The sequence below is a fragment of the Macaca fascicularis genome, chromosome 16, assembly GCF_037993035.2.
Source record: "Macaca fascicularis isolate 582-1 chromosome 16, T2T-MFA8v1.1".
In the NCBI taxonomy this organism is placed as follows: domain Eukaryota; kingdom Metazoa; phylum Chordata; class Mammalia; order Primates; family Cercopithecidae; genus Macaca; species Macaca fascicularis.
Genome location: NC_088390.1, coordinates 59,967,865 through 59,985,409, shown reverse-complemented (window position 1 = coordinate 59,985,409; position 17,545 = coordinate 59,967,865). Strand labels below are relative to the sequence as shown.

The 17,545-nt window shown below is 44.8% G+C and overlaps 1 long non-coding RNA gene across 3 annotated transcripts in view; it reads right to left on the bottom strand.

Moving 5' to 3' along the window:
* The window catches only part of LOC123569487 (uncharacterized), a 43,316-nt gene extending 29,822 nt beyond the window's left edge, over positions 1–13,494 (bottom strand). For 2 of the 3 annotated variants that reach the window (XR_010581860.1, XR_006693256.2), the window contains exons 1-3: positions 13,389–13,494; positions 12,348–12,389; positions 11,286–11,356 (exon numbers count right to left, since the gene is read on the bottom strand). This is a non-coding gene — a long non-coding RNA (uncharacterized lncRNA). The remainder of the gene's footprint in view (positions 1–11,285; positions 11,357–12,347; positions 12,390–13,388) is intronic. The other variant, XR_010581861.1, reaches the window with a different exon arrangement.
* Positions 13,495–17,545: the final 4,051 nt, after the last annotated feature.

Here is a 17,545-nt window from a genome sequence, read left to right as displayed (position 1 = left end):
ATCAGAAGTTTGAGACCGGCTTGGTCAACATGGTGAAATCCATTCTCTACTAAAAATACAAAAATTAGCCAAGCATGATGGTGGCAATCGCCTGTAATCCCAGCTACTCAGAAGGCTGAGGCAGGAGAATTGCTTGAACCCAGGAGGCAGAGGTTGCAGTGAGCCAAGATCGCACCACTGCACACCAGCCTGAGTGACAGAGTAAGACTCTGTCTCAAAAACAAAACAAAAACAAAACAAAACAAAAACTAACATGAGGCAATGCATTTCTTTTGAAAGAAGTCAGGAAAAGATTTTGGGAAAATGAGGTTATGCTTACTCATGGCTGTGCTATTTGTCCCTCTGCCTCGTAATTTCCCAGACAAAACTATTAACTGACTTAGATATCTGAATACACTTATTTATTACCATCTTTCAATTTATAATGACACCCACTTAAAAATATCCAAAACTACTTTCCAACCCTTCTCTATCTCTTCCATTTGTGGTAAAATAATATACAACAGTGCATAGTTTAAATATTTTTTCTAATGACACAAATAACATAGGCCGGGATAGAGATAGCTTAGAAAACCCAGAAATGCATAAAAGAAAAAAGAACTTAAACCTCCCTTAATCTTGCAGTGCAAAAATAACTACTGCTGACATATTAATAGTGTCATCATCCTTTCCAGTCTCTTATATACTTATATGTACATTTCCCTCATAAAATAGGATAAGGCAGCACATATGATTTTATAGTTGGCTTTTTAAGATAGCACTTTCCCAGACGAAATTTGATATGATCCAAATGTAATTACACAGACTGGCTTCATGCCAGGATATTGGGGTGGAAAACCTTGGGAAAGGCTTTTACCTCCTTGGGCCTTGGTGCCCTTGTCTGAAAAACGAGGAATTTTTTTCCAACCCTGAAAACCATTCCTCTGCCAAAGCATGTTTTTGGATGAAATCTTGTCACCATGTCACATTCTCATGTGAGACGGCCCCAAGTGCCACATACCGTTAGTTTGTACACACTTTTATTTGTGGTTAGTATATATATATATATTTTTTTTCTTTTCTTGATTTTTTTTTTTTGAGGCAGGGTCTTGCTCTGCACAGTGGTGTGATCATAGCTCACTGCAGCCTTGACCCCCAAGCTCAAGCAATCCTTCAGCTTCAGCCACCCAAGTAGCTGGGACTACTGGTGTGCACCACCATGCCCAGCTAATTTTTGTAGAGATGGGGTTTCACCATGTTGCCTAGGCTGGTCTCTGAACTCCTGGGCTCAAGTGATCTGCCCACCTCCCAAATATACTGCTGGGCACTGTGGCTCATGCCTGTAATCCCAGAAGTACATTTTTTCTAACTGCCCCATGCAAATCACTTGAATATGCCTTATTATGTTTGCTAGCAACTTTTATGATTCACCTGACTAGTCTTTAAAAATAACGAGTAAAAAGAAAATATTCTGCTGGGTGTGGTGGGTCATGCCTGTAATCTCAGCACTTTGGGAGGCCGAGGCGGGTGAATCACTTGAGGTCCGGAGTTCGAGACCAACCTGGCCAACATGGTGAAACCCCGTCTCTACTAAAAATACAAAAATTAGCTGGGCGTGGTGGCACACACCTGTAGTCCCAGCTACTCAGGAGGCTGAGAAAGGAGAATCCTTGAACCCGGGAGGTGGAGGTTGCAGTGAGCTGAGATCGTGCCATTGTACTCCAGCCTGGGCGGCAAAGTGAAACTCCGTCTCAAAAAAAAGAAAAAAGAAAATATCCGTCTTTTTAATAAAAACAAGGAGGACAGGTCGGGCGTAGTGGCTCATGCCTATAATCCCAGCACTTTCGGAGTCCGAGGTGGGCAGATCACGAGGTCAGGAGATCGAGACCATCCTGGCTAACACGGTGAAGCCCTGTCTCTACTAAAAATACAAAAAATTAGCCAGGCATGGTGGCGGGCGCCTGTAGTCCCAGCTACTCGGGAGGCTGAGGCAGGAGAATGGCATGAACCTGGGAGGCAGAGCTTGCAGTGAACCGAGATCACACCACTGCACTCCAGCCTGGACGACAGAGCAAGATTCCATCTCAAAAAAAGAAGAAAAGGACAAAAAGTTAAAAACCCATCAATTGTTCAGCTTTGCTCTTAGTATTTAAATAAGTAAATAAACAAAAATATAGGATGAAGTCACTATATTTCAATTCAATTCAATTTAAACAAGTATAATTTTGTAGGAAAAAGAGATAACAAACTTAGGGACCGAAGTAAAGCAATATCAGTAAAAGATGAGAAATATCTCAGGATGGAGTAAGATTGAGAAACTTGAAGCAAGTCAAGCTAGAAAGGAAACTACTTTGTCTAAGGAAGGGAAGTTAGAAGTAGATTTAATTGTTTTCAATTATATAAAAGACATAAGTCAATTATGTTTCTTCTCTATCAAGAACAACAGGAAATTGGCTTAGGTTGTTGTTAGATTAATGTAGACATTAAAAGGCTGTTGATTGGCCAGGTGTGGTGACTCACACCTGTAATCCCAGCACTTTGGGAGGCTGAGGCAGACGGATCATGAGGTCAGGAGATCGAGACCATCCTGGCTAACACGGTGAAACTCCATCTCTACTAAAAATACAAAAAAAATTAGCTGGACGTGGTGACAGGCGCCTGTAATCCCAGCTACTCGGGAGGCTGAGGCAGGAGAATGGTGTGAGCCTGGGAGGCGGAGCTTGCAGTGAACTGAGATCAGCCACTGCACTCCACCTGGGCAACAGAGCAAGACTCTGTCTCAAAAAAAAAAAGAAAAAAAAAAAAGTCTGTTGATTAAGGGATGGGAAACAGAAGGTAAAATGTATCAAAAACGAAAAATGTGCTTACCTTTTACGTGGACTGCCGTCATACCCTGATATCTGCTCCTCCCTTCTTTTTTGTTTTTGTTTGTTTGTTTGTTTGACACAGAGTTTCCTCCACCTCCCAGGCTCAAGCAATTCTGCCTCAGCCTCCTGAGTAGCCGGGATTACGGGTGTTCACCACCACAGCCAGCTAATTTTTGTATTTTTAGTAGAGACAGGGTTTCACCATGTTGGCCAGGCTGGTCTCGAACTCTTAACCTCAAATGATCCACCTGCCTTGGCCTCACAAAGTGCTGGATTACAGGCATGAGCCACTGTGCCCTGCTCCTCTCTTCCTATATAATAATAGAATCTGCTATTTTTTAGCTGGGCACAGGGCCTTCCAAAATATTTTCCCATTGGTAGTGACCATGTGACTAAGTTCTGGTCTTTGAAGTGTATGTGTGTATGTTCTCCTGTCTTTGAAGAGATGTGCACATGATGGCTTGAGCTTAAGCAGCCACCCTGAGCCGTGAGGTAGAAGCCACAGGTTGAGGACGCAGCTCAAAAAGATAGAAGGAGCCTGGGTTTCAGATGATTATGGAGCTGTCACACCAGTCCTGACTGCTTATCTCTGGACTTTATATGAGAAAAATAAGCTTCTATCTTGTTTAAAGTACTGTAATTTGGGATTTTCTGTCACTTTCCTATGATAATTTTAAGTGACATATTCTTTTTCCTTTTAATATTTGGTTTATTAAACTCACACATTAAAATCCAAGTTTTCCCTTAAGCTTCCAAATTCAGGTTAAAAATCTTAATATTCTATTTATAAATCTAATAAATTTTAACAACCACATTTAGTGGACTTTGAGCCTACTTAGACCTATTTACAATCACATCTCCTCCAAATATTTTAAATTTTATTTGTCTAAAAACTGCATTTTTTTTTTTTGTTTTTGAGACAGGGTCTCACTCTGTCACCCAGGCTAGAGTGCAGTGACGTGATCATGGCTCACTACAACCTCTGCTTCCTGGACTTAAGTAATCCTTCCACCTCAGCCTCCCCAGTAGCTGGGACCACAGGCACATGCCATCATGCCTGGCTAAATTTTTGTATTCTTTGTGGGGATGATTTTTTTTCAAATATATATAATTTTTTTTAAATTGAGACAGAGTCTCTCTATATTGCCCAGGCTGGTCTCAAACTCCTGGGCTCAAGAGATCTTCCCTCCTCAGCCTCCCAAAGTGCTGGGACTACAGGCGTGAGCCAATGAGACCAGACTTTTTTTTTTTTTTTTTTTTTTTTTGAGACAGGTTCTCATTCTGTCACCCAGGCTGGAGTGCAGTGGAGCAATCTAAGCTCACTGCAGCCTCAACCTCCTGGGTTCAAGCCATTCTCTCACATCAGCCTCCTGAATAGCCGGGACTACAGGAACGAGTTTTTTTTGTTTTTTGTTCTTTTTTTTGGAGACAGAGTTTTGCTCTTGTTGCCCAGGCTGGACTACAATGGCACCATCTTGGCTCACTGCAACCTCCACCTCCTGGGTTGAAGCGATTCTCCTGCCTCAGCCTCCCGAGTAGCTGGGATTACGGAGCATGTGCCACCAGGCCTGGCTAATATTTTTAATCTTTTGTAGAGACAGGGGTCTCACCACATTGCCCAAGCTGGTCTCGAACTCCTGGACTCAAGCAATCCACCTGCCTCGTCCTCCCAAAGTGCTAGGATTACAGGCGTGAGCCACTGCACCAGCCAAAACTGCATTTTTATATATACCCTCTTTTTAATTTATTTTTATTTAATTTTTATCCTACTTAACAGATACAATCTCTTTTTTAAAATGCTTTTTTTTTTTTTGAGATGGAGTCTCACTCTGTTGCCCAGGCTGGAGTGCAGTGGTGCGATCTTAGTTCACTGCAACCTCCACCTCCCAGGTTCAAGTGATTCTCCTGCCTCAGCCTCCCGAGTAGCTGGAATTACAGGGGTGCGACACCATGCCTGGCTAATTTTTGCATTTTTTTTGTTTTAGTAGGAATGGCCTTTCACTATGTTGGCCAGGCTGGTCTCAAACTCCTGACCTCATGTGATCTGCCCACTTCGGCCTCCCAAAGTGCTGGGATTACAGGCCTGAGCCACCACACCCAGCCTTAAATGCATTTTTTTTTTTTTTTTTTGAGACAGAGTCTTGCTCTGTCACCCAGGCTGGAGTGCAGTGGTGCGATCTCAGCTCACTGCAACCTACACCTACCGGGTTCATGCCATTTTCCTGCCTCAGCCTCCTGAGTAGCTGGGACTACAGGCACCCACCACCACGCCTGGCAAATTTTTTGTGTTTTTAGTAGAGACAGGGTTTCACCGTGGTCTCAATCTCCTGACCTTGTGATTTGCCCACCTCAGCCTCCCAAAGTGCTGGGATTACAGGCGTGAGCCACTGCGCCCGGCCTTAAATGCATTTTTAATTGTGGTAAAAATACATGTAAAATTTACCAACTTAACTATTTTCACATGTACAGTTCAGTGGTATTAAATACATTCATTATGTTGTGCAACCATCACCACATCCTGTCTCCAGAAACTGAAATTCTATACCCATTAAACAGTAACTCTGGCGAGGGCACGGTGGCTCACGCCTGTAATTCCAACACTTTGGGAGGCCAAGGCAGGTGGATCATTTGAGCTCAGGAGTTGGAGATCAGCCTAAACAATATGGTGAAACCCCATCTTTACTAAAAATACAAAAATTAGCAGCTGGGCATGGTGGCGCATAACTGTAATCCCAGCTACTTGGGAGGTTGAGGCAGGAGAATTGCTTGAAACCCAGAGGTGGAGGTTGCAGTGGGACAAGATTGCACCACTGCACTCCAGTCTGGGCAACAGAGCAATATTCCATACCCTTCCCCGCAAAAAAATGTTGTTTCAGTCAAAGGAATCTGTGAAATCTCCTTCCCTGGAGGTTTTTTTTGTTTTGTTTTTTAGTTTTTGGGGTTTTTTTTGAGACAGTCTCGCTCTGTCGCCCAGGCTAGAGTGCAGTGGTGCAATGTCGGCTCACTGCAACCTACGCCTCCCGGGTTCAAGCCATTCTCTTGCCTCAGCCTCCTGAGTAGCAGGGACTACAGATGCGTGCCACTACACCTGGCTAATTTTTGTATTTTCAGTACAGACAGCATTTCATCATGTTCGCCAGGCTGGTCTCAAACTCCTGACCCTCAAGTGATCCACCCGCCTTGGCCTCCCAAAGTGCTGGAATTACAGGCATGAGTCACCGTGCCCAGCCTCCCTGGAGTTTTTATAGAATGTTACAGGTAACCAGCTGTTTTTAAATAATTTAGACTAGCTCTCTTCCTACTCTGCAATTTACAGATGAAGATATAATTTTATCACACAGCACCAGACAAAGGTAAAGAAAATGCTATTAGTCAGGCTCGGTGGCTCACACCTGTAATCCCAGCATTTTGGGAGGCTGAGGCAGGTGGATCACCTGAGGTCGGGAGTTTGAGACCAGCCTGACCAACATGGAGAAATCCCATCTCTACTAAAAATACAAAATTAGCCGGGTATGGTGGCGCATGCCTGTAAACCCAGCTACTCAGGAGGCTAAGGCAGGAGAATCGCTTGAACCCGGGAGGTGGAGGTTGCGGTGAGCCGAGATCAGGCCATTGCACTCCAGCCTGGGCAACAAAAGTGGAACTCTCTCTCAAAAAAAAAGAAAAGAAAAGAAAATTATATTAAAGACTTTCATGATATAAAATAATAGTTGTATGCTTGTTTTATTAAGTAAAAATAATTGCAACAGATCTTGCCCATGCATGGCATTCACATTTGAAAGTCAGTTTATATTTGAATCCTTGCAAAATTCTGAGGATCAACTAAAACATCAGTACCACCTAGATTTGGGGGTGTGTGTGTGTGTGTGTGTGTGTGTGTGTGTGTTTGTGTGTGTGTATGCTCCCAAGCCAACTAATTCATCACAGTGGAGATTCCACTGTTACTGCCTTCAAAGACCTCACAACCTAACAGGATAACTAAGTCTTGTGCATAAATAACCACAATTCAAGGTGAAATAAAGTGCCCAGAGAGAAGTACCAGCAAAAAATGAATGAAGAGTTCAAAAGAGGAAAAACGTTATCTCATTACAGGGATTTTAAAAGATTTCGGATTCCTCAAGGAGGTAGCCTGTGAAACGGCCTAAGTCACTATGTCTCAAACTTTACTGTGGATCTTATTCAAATGCAGATTCCCATTCACTAGCTTTGAGGTGGTGTCTGAGAGTCTTCATTTCTAGCAAACTCTCAGTTAGGTTGTTGGTCCAGGAAACTCTCTCTCAGAAGCAAATGCCGAAGGATATTTTAGGATGGGAAAAGGTGAAAGCAGGAAGAAGTGGTAGCTCACGCCTATAATGCCAGCACTTTGGGAGGACAAGACAGGCAGATCGCTTGAGTCCGGCAGTTTGAGACCACCCTGGGCAACATAGAGAGACTTCATCTCTAAAAAAAATAGAAAAATTACCTGGATGTGGTGGTACACACCTGTAGTCTCAGCTACTTGGGAGGCAGTAGGATTGCTTGAGCCCAGGAGGGGTTGGGGTTGCAGTGAGCCATGATTGTGCCACTGTGCTCCAGCCTGGGCACAAAAGGAGATCCTATCTATTAAAGAAAGAAAGAAAGAAAGAAAGAAAGAAAGAAAGAAAGAAAGAAAGAAAGAAAGAAAGAAAGAAAGAAAGAAAGAAAGGAAGGAAGGAAGGAAGGAAGGAAGGAAGGAAGGAAGGAAGGAAGGAAGGAAGGAAGGAAGGAAGAAGGAAGAGAAAGAAAAGAAAGAAAGAAAGAAAGAAAGAAAGAAAGAAAGAAAGAAAGAAAGAAAGAAAGAAAGAAAGAAAGAAAGAAAGAAAAGAAAGGAAAGAAAGGAAAGAAAGAAAGAAAGAAAGAAAGAAAGAAAAAGAAAGAAAGAAAGAAAGAAAGAAAGAAAGAAAGAAAGAAAGAAAGAAAGAAAGAAAAGGAAAGGTAGAGTTGGAAGAGACACCTTTCTGAGCAGAGAAATCAGCATGAACAAAGCCACCAGGGGTGATAATGGGGGCTTCAGTTTAAGGAGATAAGGCTGGAGACCTAAAAATGCAGCCACATCGAGGCAGGCATTGAATGACAAGCTTACATTTAATCAGAGGCATTGAAAGCTTTGGGGCAAGGGAATGATATAATCAGTAACTAAAGCCCTAACATAAATCCCTGTTAATAAAACAAGCTTAACAAATCAACAAATACGTGAAGTTAGCTAATTCTGAGCCCATCAGCAAATGTTTCTTCAATCTTCATCTGCTGTTTATGAATACAAAATTACGGGGCTGGGCACAGTGGCTCTGGGGCCAGGCATGGTGGCTCATGCTTGTAATCCCAGCACTTTGGGAGGCCGAAGCGAGTGGATCACCTGAGGCCAGGGGTTCGAGACCAGCCTGGCCAACATGGTGAAACCCCGTTTCTACTAAAAATACAAAACTTAGGCTGGGCATGGTAGCTCATGCTTGTAATCCCAGCACTTTGGGAGGCCGAGGCGGGTGGATCACCTGAGGTCAGGAGTTCAAGACCAGCCTGACCAGCATGGTGAAAACCCCGTCTCTACTAAAAATACAAAAATTAGCCAGGCGTGGTTGTGGGCGCCTGTAATCCCAGCTACTTGGGAGGCTGAGGCAGGAAAATCGCTTGAATCTGGGAGGCAGAGGTTGCAGTAAGCCGAGATCATGCCACTGCATTCCAGCCTAGACAAGAGTGACACTCCCTCTCAAAAATAAAAATAAAAAATAAAAATACAAAACTTAGCTGGGCATGGTGGTGCATGCCTGTAATCCCAGGTACTTGGGAAGCTGAGAAAGGCAAATCGTCTGAGCCCAGGAGGTGGAAGTTGCAGTGAGCCGAGATCGCACCACTGCACTCACTCAAGCCTGGGAGACAGAGTGAGACTTTAAAAAGAAAAAGAAGGCCGGGTGCGGTGGCTCAAGCCTGTAATCCCAGCACTTTGGGAGGCCGAGACGGGCGGATCACGAGGTCAGGAGATCGAGACCATCCTGGCTAATACGGTGAAACCCCGTCTCTACTAAAAAATACAAAAAAAACTAGCCGGGCAAAGTGGCGGGTGCCTGTAGTCCCAGCTACTCGGGAGGCTGAGGCAGGAGAATGGCGTGAACCTGAGAGGAGGAGCTTGCAGTGAGCTGAGATCCGGCCACTGCACTCCAGCCTGGGTGACAGAGCAAGACTCCGTCTCAAAAAAAAAAAAAAAAAAAAAGAAAAGAAAAAAAGAAAAAGAAAAAGCCGGGCACGGTAGCTCACGCCTATAATCCCAACACTTTGGGAGGCTGAGGCGGGCAGATCACCTGAGGTCGGGAGTTCAAGACCAGCCTGGCCAATATGGTGAAACCCCATCTCTAATAAAAATATAAAAGTTAGCAGGGCATGGTGGTGAGCGCCTGTAGTCCCAGCTACTTGGGAGGCTGAGGCAGGAGAATCGCTTGAACCTGGCAGACGGAGGTTGCAGTGAGCCGAGATCGTGCCACTGCACTCCAGCCTGGGTGACAGAGCAAGACTCTGTCTCAAAAGAAAAAAAAAGAAAGAAAAGACTTGGAAGGGGCCTGAGCAAGAAGGGGACCCTGATGTTTAAGTTTCCATAGCCTCATGGTAGATCCATCTCTGTACCTGGCATTCTTTTCTATGTGAAGAATACAAAAGAGATATAAGGCATCTCAAGGGGTTTACAGCATCACTTAGATGAGAAGGCATACTTAACGGATGCAGGGTGTGAATCTTAAAGTGGAACCCAGAGGGAGATTTAGAAAGGAGGGAGGTCATTTTTAATGGGAGTTTTAGCACAAAGAGGTAGGGGGTAAATCTACTAAGGAGGAGACGCCTCCTCTGCCCCTGCTGGAGTAGCAGGTTTGTTTCCTTGGGAAGGAAGGGATTACATTTTATTCAAGTTGGGTGCTCTGAGCATGAGCCATTGGAAGGCCGAAACTGTATTTATCCTGAGCTACCACTGGACCTGGCAGAAAATAGGCATGGATTGAATGTAACAAATGGATGAATGAACAGGTAAGCAATAGACCATAGAGGACGCTGATGAAATAGCAGAGAGATCTGAGTTTGAGGTGGCTGGCAAGGCAAAGTTACTATGGGTTATTGAAATAGGATATGACAAGGTGGACCTTTACTGCTTGTACCTAAATTGGATTGCCAAATCCAGCAGACACCTGCAATGCTCATGTAACAGACACCTTGCTCAACTAGGTGGCACTTGTCACAGAAGGCTACTCCTCATTCTTGAAGCACCCCTGCTTCAGGATTCTGTGACCCCACACTCTCCTGGTTTTTTCCAGTTCACTTTGCTAGATACTCCTTTTCAACCTCCTTTGAGATCTTGCCCTCCTCTTCCCAATGTCTGAGTGTCAATATTCCTCTAATGCTTACAATTATATTCCTCTAATCCTTAAATGTATATCTCCAGCCCAGACATTTTCCTCCAAAAGCACTCTGATTTTTAAATTCAACTGCCTCCTTAACATGACATCTTCACTTGGATGCCTCAGAGAAATCTCAAATTTACCACTTGGAAAACTAATTATCCACTAGAATTCTCTTAATTCTCCACTAGTTGGCCAGGCAAGGTAGCTCACACCTGTAATCTCAGCACTTCACTGAGGTGAGAGGGTTGCTAGAGGCCAGGAGTTCGAGGTTACAGTAAACTATGATCGCACCATTCTACTCCAGCCTGGGCAACAGAGTGAGACCTTGTTCCCAAAAGAAAACAGAAGAAAAACAAACATAAGGCTGGGCACGGTGGCTCACTCCTGTCATCCCAGCACTTTGAGAGGCAGAGGCGGGCAGATCACCTGAGGTCGGGAGTTCGAGACCAGCCTGACCAACATGGAGAAACCCTGTCTCTCGTAAAAATACAAAATTAGCCAGGCATGGTGGCACATGCCTGTGATCCCAGCTACTTGGGAGGCTGAGGCAGGAGAATCGCTTGAACCTGAGAGGCAGAGATTGCAGGGAGCCATTGCACTCCAGCCTGGGCAACAAGACCGAAACTCCATCAAAAAAAAAAAAAGAAAAGAAAAGAAAGACAAAACTCCACTAGAAAAACTCCTCACTTGCATATCTCAGTAAATGGGATTAACCTCTACCCATTTATTGAAGTCAGAAACCTGGGAATTATTCCTATCTCCTTCCTTTCCCTTCCTTCCACCCTTATCCAATCTATTAGGTAAATTCAGTTACTTCTACCACCAAAATATATCTCAAGCCCATCCCTCAGAGCCACCATTCTAGTCCTGCAACATCCTAACAGATCTTACCCTCCACTCCTGGCCTCATTTATTCTCCACATAAAAACCAGAGCAATATTTTGGTAATGTAAATCAGATCATAGCACTCTCTGCTTAAAACTCTTCAAGGACTTCCCATGACACTTCCCCATGACACTTTGAGTAAAATGTAAATACTCACCACTCAGGATCCTTGCTTCCATTATGTGCATCTGGCCCACTGCCAAGGAGATGATATTTGGTCAAGGACCTCTAATCAATGTTGGAGACAGGGAATAAAAAAAAGAATTGGCTGCAGCTGGGTGCGATGGCTCATGCCTGTAATCCCAGCACTTTGGCAGGCTGAGGTGGGTGGATCACCTGAAGTCAGGAGTTCAAGACCAGCCTGGCCAATATGGTAAAACCCTATCTCTACTAAAAAATACAAAAAATAGGCCGGGCGCGGTGGCTCAAGCCTGTAATCCCAGCACTTTGGGAGGCCGAGGCGGGTGGATCACGAGGTCAGGAGATCGAGACCATCCTGGCTAACATGGTGAAACCCCGTCTCTACTAAAAATACAAAAAACTAGCCGGGCGTGGTGGTGGGCGCCTGTAGTCCCAGCTACTCGGAGGCTGAGGCGGGAGAATGGCGTGAACCCGGGAGGTGGAGCTTGCAGTGAGCCGAGATCGTGCCACTGCACTCCAGCCTGGGCGACAGAGCGAGACTCCGTCTCAAAAAAAAAAAAAAAAATACAAAAAATTAGCTGGGCATGGTGGTGGGTGCCTGTAATTCCAACTACTTGGGAGGCTGAGGCAGGAGAATCACTTGAATCTGGGAGGTGGAGGTTGCAGCGAGCCAAGATCGCACCACTGCACTCCAGCCTGGGAAACAGAGGCAGACTCCATCTCAAAAAAGAAAAAAAAAAAAAAAAGAATTGGCTGCAAAAGGATACAAAGCCAGGGCTGGGCCCGATGGCTCACACCTTTAATCCCAACATTTTGGGAGGCAGGCAGACCGCTGGAGCCTCTGAGTTTGAGACCAGCCTGGACAACGAAACCCCATCTCTACTAAAAATACAATGGTGGTGTGCACTTGTGGTCCCAGCTACTGGGTGACTGAGGCAGGAGAATCACTTCAACCCGGGAGGCAGAGGCTGCAGTGAGCCGAAATCGTGCCACTGTACTCCAGCCTGGGTGACAGAGCAAGATTCTATCTCAAAAAAAATAAAAATAAAAATAAAAGGTCGGGAGTGGTGGCTCATACCTGTAATCCCGGCACTTTTCAGGGCTGAGGTAGGCAGGTCACCTGAGGTCAGGGGAAAAAAAGATACAAAGCCAAAACGTATGAATATTTGTGACTATACAAAATAACAGCGTGCCAACTAATCCTAAATTTCCACTCAGTCTTTAAGTAGCTCCTTATATATTTTGTGTTGGGTATAACGTAGAATTGATCTGCAAATGTAGGAGAATCTTTCTCCCATTCCTTCTTCCCTCAGCCCTTCTGACTGGCTCCTTCTCCTCCATTAGTTCTCAAATTGTCACATCAAAGGGACCTTGAGGATCAGTCTATCTAAAGTAGCTCTCCGCCAACACACACACACCCCATCATTCTGTCTTATTTCCTCTGTCACGCTGCTCTCACCGGCACTGCTCTCAACATCTGTAGATGCTCTGTCTGTTCATTCTATCTTCCCCATTACGCTAATAAACTCCATTAAAGCAGGAAACTTATCTGTCTTGTTCTCTGTTCCATTCTTAGGGCCTACTCCTGTGCCTGGCCCAGAGCAGGCTTCAATAAATAGTTACAGAATGAATGAAGAAATAAATTAATGAGAATTTAATCTTCTAGCCAGGGGGGCCTAGCTAGAAAGATTTGTCTTGACTCCATCTTGAGAGGCTGGAGACAGACATCTTCCCTTGATTCCAGACAGATTTATTATTTATGTGCTTATTTAGAGACCAGGAGAGGGGTGTGTGTGTGTGTGGGGGGGGGGTCTCCCTCTGTTGCCCAGGCTGGTCTCGAACTCCTGGACTCAAGGGAGCCTCCCGCCTCGGCCTCCCAAAGTGTTGGGATTACAGGCGTGAGCCACCGCACCGGCAAGACAGATTTAAAAAGGAATGTCTGGAGGCTTTTTTCCATCAAAAGGTTTGATGAAACCCCTTGTAACTTGCCCTTCTGGGGTTAGTGGGGGTGGGAGCGACTCAAAAATTGTCTCAAAACTAGGTGAAGGGAAAGGCAGTGGAGCAGGAACATGGCTCGCCGCGTTCAAGATCTTGGGCTACACCCTCCCCTCCCCCACACCGTAACGGCTCCAGCCCCTTCTTGTCTTCAGCTTGGCGCGAAGGGTGGCTGAGGCCTGAGTTTGGGCTCCAGGAACCTCGCTCTGTTAATTATTCATGAGAAGAAGGGCACTATGGGAGCTGGCTCTCTTGCTATTGATAAGGGGGCGGTGGGGGGCCGACTTCCCGCTAGGGCTCCTGGGAAGATCTACAATATTCATGAGGGAGGCGGGCTCTACGAGAGCTGAGGCTTCTTGCTATTCATGAGGGGGCGGGCCTCCTTCCCGCGTGGGCTCTTGGGAAGATTCTACAATATTCTAGAGGCCACGGGGACACCTGGTGGGCAGGGCTGCAGCTCCGGAGCCTACGGGAGTCTGACCTTCCCGCTTCGTGGCGGGAAGATCTTGAGGAGATATTTTCTTTTCTAAACACTAAGAAATTTGAGGATGGTGGGGCAGAACGACTAACTGCCACTTTCCTGTGACTCTGTAGCCGGAAAAGTGTCAAAATCTGTGGTAAAAGAGGTTTTTTTCCCCCCAGTATTTTATTGCGATAATTTCATCTTTCATGGACTGAAGGGAGTGAAACGTACCCCGTGTGGTTTGATTCTCCTGTTGGCCAGGTTGTCCTTTAGGCTTGCCTAGTTTGCGGCTTTGGAGATGTTTGGGGGCAGCTGCCAGACAGATTGGGTGGGGCCCTTCCAAGAGTTTTATGTTAAAACAGAAATCGCTGTGAATGTAGTTTTTATCTTAAAGGTGTGGGGGGCGGGGAAGTTCATCCAATTGAGCCTTTCACACGCGGACGAAGTTAGTGGGATGGAACGGGGGGCATGAAGCATCATTTTATTATTATTATTATTTGGGGCTGTGATTCTTATTCACTTGAGGCGTGAGCGGAAACCAAAAATGATTTAGGATTATACCTTTAGAATTTTCACAAAAGCCTGCGTTTTCCCTGCGAAACGTCCAGCTCTGAGTGAGGAAAATAAGGAACTATAAGTGGAGACTTCAGTTTTAAAAGAATTTGGGCTTATCATTTTTAAATGTGTATTTATATTTATTTTAAACATGTATATAGTTCATAGTTGACACAGTGAAGTCCCCACCTGGTGACAGTCTTTGAAGAGCCCACGGGCCTAAGCCCCGCTTTCCACATTCCTCAGAGAAACAGGACGAAGCCAAGGCCAGATTTATGTTACTGTAATAAAAATGCTTTAAAACGCCTACTGTGTTGGCTGGACGCGGTGGCTCACGCCTGTAATCCCAGCACTTTGGGAGGCCGGGGCGGGCGGATCTCGAGGTTAGAAGATCGAGACCATCCTGGCTAACGTGGTGAAACCCCGTCTCTACTGAAAATACAAAAAATTAGCCAGGCGTGGTGGCGGGCGCCTGTAGTCCCAGCTACTCGGGAGGCTGAGGCAGGAGAATCGCTTGAACCCGGGAGGCAGAGGTTGCAGTGAGCCGAGATCGCGCCACTGCTCTCCTGCTCAGGAGACTGCGAAACGCCATCTCAAAAACAAACTAAACGCCTACTGTGAAAAGTTAAAGTTACAAACAACCTTATGGATTCAACGAATTAAGATTCTTTTACTTGGTGGAATGACATACAGTCATTAAAATATGATTACTTGTAGAAGGATATTTATTAGCATGGAAAGATAATTCATTGAAAAAAGCAGATTGCAAAGTAGTATAATGATCCCTCTTTTTTGTTAAAAAGAAGTGTATGTAAAAGTTTGAAATTATATAAACCAAAGTGTTTATAAGTGAACTTAATTTTTTCTTCGTTTAGCTGTATTGTGTAAAGTTATTATTTGTGTAATTTTTTTTTTTTTTTTTTTTTAAGACAGTCTCGCTCTGTCACCCAGGCTGGTGTGCAGTTGGCGATCTCAGCTCACTGCAACCTGCGCCTCCCGGGTTCAAGCGATTCTCCTGCCTCAGCCTCCGGAGTAGCTGGGACTACAGGTGCGTGCCACCACGCCCGGCTAATTTTTTGTTTTTTTGTTTTGTTTTGTTTTTAGTAGAGAAGGAGTTTCACCGTGTTAACCAGGGTGAACTCGATCTCCTGACCTCGTGATCCACCGGCCTCGGCCTCCCAAAACGCTGGGATTAAGGTGTGAGCCACCATGCCCGGCCTATTTGTATTATTTTAATGATAATTTTAAAATATCTCCTAATTTAAGTGTTCACTCAATACTGTCCCCAAGCGCTGTGGTATGGTTTCAAAGGAGGTTCAGAGTGTACTTTTCACTAAGCACTAAATTTCTTTGTTATGTTTTCAAATGTGTAACCAATTTTAAATTGATGTAAGTTGATATGTAACCTTTCAAGATGAATAAGTAACAATGTTACTTTAGCAATTCTGTAGGAAAGGAGAAAATGCCTTTTAGCCAGATACAATTATATCTTTGATGAAAATGTCTTAGTTGTTACTTCAGAAACAAGGAGCCTTCTATTGGAGTTGTAATTATGCATATATGTATATATACACAAAAGACATTGTTTTCTGAATTAGAGCCATAGAGTGACACAAAGTCACTGTGTGGTACACGTGTTTAAATAATTATTTAGTGTAATAGGCGGGCGCGGTGGCTCTCGCCTGTAATCCTAGTACTTTGGGAGGCCAAGGCCGGTGGATCACCTGAGGTCAGCAGTTCCAGACCAGCCTGACCAACATGGTGAAAACCCGCCTCTACTAAAAATACAGAAATTAGCCGGGTGAGGTGACACACGCCTGTAATCCCAGCTACTTGGAAGGCTGAGGCAGGAGAATCACTTGAACCTGGGAGGCGGAGGTTGCAGTGAGCTGAGAGCGCATCGTGTTGCTGCACTCCAGCCTGGGCAATAGAGCAATAATCCATCAAAAAAAAATTATTTAGTGTAAGTAAATAGTAATTTTAATAAGTTACGTTTAATGAGTTTAAGAAATATTTATCTTTGAAATCAAGTTGCATAGGCCCTAAGATTCATCAGTGACTATTATTTTTTGTTTGTTGGTTGGTTTGTTGAGACCAAATCTCACTCTGTTGCCCCAAGCTGGAGTGCAATGGCATGATCTCAGCTCATTGCAACCTCTGCCTCCCGGATTCAAGCGATTCTTATGCCTCAGCCTTCAGAGTAGCTGGGCTCACAGCAACCTCCGCCTCCCGGGTTCCAGCAATTCTCCTGCCTCAGCCTCCCAAGTAGCTGGGATTACAGGTGTACACTGCCATCCCTGGCTAATTTTTGTATTTTTTGTAGAGCTGGGGTTTCACCATCTTGGCCAGGCTGGTCTCGAACTCTTGACCCCAGGTGATCCGCCCACCTCTGCCTCCCAAAGTGCGGAGATTATAGGTGTGAGTCACCTCGCTCAGCCAGTGACTGTTATTAATAGAAGGTGGAATTGAGGAAAGAATTATTACTATTCATGTATTTGTTCTAGTCTTATGAACACACAGTGGCTCATGCCTATAATCCCAGCATTTTGGGAGACTGAGGTGGGAGGATCACTTGAGCTCAGGAGTTCAAGACCAGGTTAGGCAACACAGGCAGACACTGCCCTGCCTCTACAAAAAATGTTTTTCTTTTTTTTTTTTTTTTTTTTTTTTTTTTTTTTTTTTTTTTTTGAGATGGAGTCTCACTTTGTCACCCAGGCTGGAGAGCAGTGGCACGGTCTCAGCTCACTGCACTCCATCTCCCGGGTTCACGCCATTCTCCTGACTCAACCTCCTGAGTAGCTGGGACTACAGGCACCCGCCACTACGCTCGGCTAATTTTTGTATTTTTAGTAGAGATGGGGTTTCACTGTGTTAGCCAGGATGGTCTTGATCTCCTAACCTTGTGATCTGCCCACCTCGGCCTCCCACAGTGCTGGGATTACAGGCGTGAGCCACCGTGCCCGGCCAAAAAAATTTTTTTTTTTCTTTAGCTGGGAATGGTGGCTCTGTGCCTGTAGTCCCAGCTACTCAGAGGCTGAGACAGGAGGATTGTTTGAGCCCAGGAGTTCGAGGCTGCAATGAGCTCTCATCATGCCACTGTACTCCGGCCTGGGCAACAGAGCAAGACTGACAAAAAAATAAAAACCAACAAAGAAAAGAAGAAAGACTTTAATTCACTGCTTATTTGAGTATTATACAGCACATAATTGGTAATAGTAATGCCACCTACTTTTTTGTGTTAGGATTACAGACATGAGCCACCA